We start from the raw sequence: 4304 nt of genomic DNA, 5'->3' as shown, positions 1-4304 counted from the left end.
ACACACCTTGCAGCGGCTGGCCCAACTATAAAGGCACCTGCCCCGCCCACCAATCAAAGGTGCGCTTCTAACTGCACAGAGAGGTGTAGGGAGGAATACCATCCCTCCACATTACCTATTGTGAGCATGAGTCATTTTTAAAACGGTTCCTTTTAATGTGTAACACCAGCACTGTTTTATTTCAAACAGAAGCCAGTGAGGAATTTGGTGCTGAGCTTTAAATCAGTTGGAGGTTGCACAAAGCTGCAGGATCCAACATGTTTGAAATTCTAACATTTGCTTTTGATATTTTTGTCCTGAGACAAAAATACATATTTGAACCACATCTGAATTTTTTGAAAATATCCTAATTGATACAGGCCATTTTAATGTTTTTCCTATGTACCTGTGTTTGATTTTTATTTATGCTGGGGCTTCTTAAGAATAATTTTATTTTTAATTCTTGTTCACTTTGACATGCAACTTAAATGACCTTCATATTTGTGGCACTGAGGAATACCACTGAACCATACTACTGCACTCTAACCACAATGTGAATTGTCAAAACTCCGATTCGCTTTGCCTGTGTATTGTCTGTAAAAACTGGTGGCAATTATATGCGAGCATTCAAATCTGCTACATAACATCTTCAACTTGATGCAAAAAAAATCATCACATGACCACAATTACAAGTACAGCTTTACAGTAATAAACCAAAAATACATTGCATCATATGCATTTTTATGCAGATGATGCCAGAATTTACTGTTATTCCAATTATCTTGTCCAAACTTTCAAATCTCTCTAATCTGCTTTTAATCAGATTCAGTCAAACCTTAGTTTTAATCGGTCTTAAATGCAAAAAATACAAACAATAAAACAAGCTCCTTTCCAGGAGGTAGATTATTACCCAAGTTGAGATAACAACTGCTAACAGGGCAGAGATTGAGATGGTGAATTGTTATACCTGGACTTGATCTAGATGAAAAACTTTCTTTAAAGGAGAACAATGAAAATCTTGTACCTAAACTAAAAGGTTAATTGAGTTTCTTTTACAGAAACTAGATCTGTTTTACTTAATATGTCCCAGATTACTTAATCACTACAAAATCAATTAATTACATTAACATTTTAGTGTATGAAAATCTATGTAATTAATCCAAATGAATTCATTAAAGTCCTGGCCCCAATTTGAAGGGATTTTATACATGTTTACAGAAGCTGCCAATATATTTGCATACTTCTGTAATTCAGGGCCATATGAAAATGATCTTGACATCTCTAATTGCAAAATGGAAATATTTGCAACTGAATGTCCTATTAATGAAAGCAAATGTTTTATTTCATTAATCGAACAGAGCTCTCAAAGTGAAAAGGTCAGTAGTTTAAATGATTGGACAAACCCTGAACACAAACACACATGGATACACTTATTTATAAAAACCACAACAAAATACTGTTGAATAAAATTATATGACCTACCCGATGCAGTTTGTAACTCCTAGTCATTTTTAGCAGGTGTTTAAAACAATATGAAGCAAATTTCCATGTTTTCCTAAGATATCCACATGACAGTGGTAAATGAAGTCACTTTGTGAATACATTGTTGTGTATTTTCTGCCATAACCACAGAACTATGAATTTTTCAAAACTTTGCTTTAGTTCATTGAGGCTTGTGGGCTTTTGTTTATGCACTACTCGTAAGATCCTATCAAAACATTTTAATCAAGATCAAATCTGTAGAGACCGGGCTACTGCAGCAACTGTTTTTGTGGCACTCTGTTGTGGATTTTTCATTGTGCTTTGGCTCAATGTTCTGTTGCACTGTTCAGTTTCAGCCAATATTCATCCTTCAGATTGATGGGCTCCCATTTGACTTGAATCAAATTCTACCCTTGGTAAAATTAGCTACGCAACCAAAATGCCAAAACGCTAAACCTGTGAATGATCATTCTGGCTGTTGAATGATGGAGTCCAAATCTATCGGAAATGACCTTTTAACACTTANGGTCGGGGACAACCAGAACAGCGGGCAAACAGCCGGCCAAGGACAAACAGCCGGCCAAGGACAAACAGCAGCGGCTATCAAAAATAAATGTTAGAAATGGAATCTAAAAGCATCCAAACTCGAGCACTTCACCTACCACTGAGCTCTTTATGTAGTGCCTCTAAAAGGAAGGAGGAAACGTGGAGCTTGTACAGGCGGCCAGAAGGACGATTGACAGGCGGCGATCAGAGCGTCGTTAAGCGCATTGTTTGCGCGCACGCATTAATTTGCAGCTGTTATACAGAAAATGTAAATAAATCACAAGTATCACAATTGTGGCTGTTTGCCCGCTGTTCTGGTTGTCCTCGACCGACGGTCCGCCTGTCAACTGGATAACCTGTCGACTGCCTACCTGTCGTCCTGTTTGCTGGCTTCATCCCCGCCGTCCTGGTTGGCGTAAAGCTGGCTCCTACCACTCGTCCAGTGTGGCTGATTGGTGATCAGCTTGGACTATCTTTCTACCGCCGCTCTGAGTGGCGTCTGCTACAGCGGATCGGTTTCTCCCCGGAGAGACTCTTAATTTGGACTATTGCTGCTTGATTGATTGTGGGCTGAACTGCATAATTGTATTGTTTGTAATTTGAATGTCTCTTTCCTTTATATTTTTTTGACAGGAACGGCCAGCTCGTGGTGTTGGTGGTGGACTTTCCGGGTGGTGGTACTCCTTTTGGTTTGGTGCACGATTTTCTTTTGTTTTTGCCTTGTTTCGTTTGCTGTGTTTCTTTTTTTTTAGGACACTACCCCGAATTGCACTCCCATCCCTGAGTTGAGCTAGCACTGACTTTTAATGTGTGAGTGGTTTTAACTAGTATTTTTGGTTAAACAATTGTGGAATAAATAAAGGCAGGCGGTACCTGCTCCTGAGGCCATGGCCTCAAGAACAAATCACCCTCCAAAGACAGCTCGCCCTCTGAAATGGAGTGATGTTCAGAAGGTGCACCTTCAACAGGAACTGAATTAGGTGCATCAGCANCACTGGCAGCTAGTCCCGAAAGCAGTGGCACTTGCCACCGGAAGTGCCATTAGTAGGTGCGGTGCCACGATTTGCGCTCGGCCCTGCTGCTTTAAGGCACACAGACCCGCTACAGATGAGGCTTGAGACAATCTCACAATGTAACAATTTTTATTTATTCCACCATTGTTTGTTAATCAAAAATACTAGTCTAAAACCACTCACATTAAAAGTCAGTGCTAGCTCAACTCGGGGATGGAAGTGCAATTCGGGGTAGTGTCCTAAAAGAAAAGAAACACAGCAAACGAAACAAGGCAAAAACAAAAGAAAATCGTGCACCAAACCAAAGGAGTACCACCACCCGGAAAGTCCACCACCAACACCACCACGAGCTGGCCGTTCCTGTCAAAAAAATATAAAGGCGAGAGACATTCAAATTACAAACAATACAATTATGCAGTTCAGCCCACAATCAATCAAGCAGCAATAGTCCAAATTAAGAGTCTGTCCGGGGAGAAACCGATCCGCTGTAGCAGACGCCACTCAGAGCGGCAGTAGAAAGATAGTCCGAGCTGATCACCAATCAGCCTAAATCAGCCACATTGGACGAGTGGTAGGAGCCAGCTTTACGCCGACTAGGACGGTGGGCATGAAGCCAGCAAACAGGACGACAGGTAGGCAGCCGACAGATTATCCAGTTGACAGGCGGACCGCCAGTCGGGGCAACCAGAACAGCAGGCAAACAGCAGGCCAAGGACAAACAGCAGCGGCTATCAAAAATAAATGTTAGAAATGGAATCTAAAAGCATCCAAACTCCAGCACTTCACTTACCACTGAGCTCTTTATGTAGCGCCTCTAACAGGAAGGAGGAAACGTGGAACTTGTACAGGCAGCCAGAAGGACGATTGATCGGCGGCGATCAGAGCGTCGTTAAGCGCATTGTTTGTGCGCACGCATTAATTTGCAGCTGTTATACAGAAAATGTAAATCAATCAAGTAATAAGCTTGCTTGAGAGAGGTGAAGCCTGCCTTACCTAGCGTGCAGCACCAACAAACGCAGAGGTCTGAACCGGAAGGAAAACAACGTCATGTCAACCAGGTGAGGGAGGGTCCTTTATATCAGTGTTTTTCAACCACTGTTCCGCGGCACACTAGTGTGCCGTGAGTGATCGTCAGGTGTGCCGTGGAAATTATTCAATTTCACTTATGGTACCGTATTTTCCGGACTATAAGCTGCTTCTTTTTTCCTAAACTTCGAACCATGCGGATTGTAGCCCGGTGCGGCTTTTCTGTGTATTTTTCTTCAACCACCAGGGGGCTCTCTA

The sequence above is a fragment of the Poecilia formosa genome, unplaced genomic scaffold (assembly GCF_000485575.1).
Source record: "Poecilia formosa unplaced genomic scaffold, Poecilia_formosa-5.1.2 Scaffold135, whole genome shotgun sequence".
NCBI classification, from domain to species: Eukaryota; Metazoa; Chordata; class Actinopteri; order Cyprinodontiformes; family Poeciliidae; genus Poecilia; species Poecilia formosa.
The sequence above is the reverse complement of the archived record's forward strand: the minus strand, read 5'-3'. Positions refer to the sequence as shown.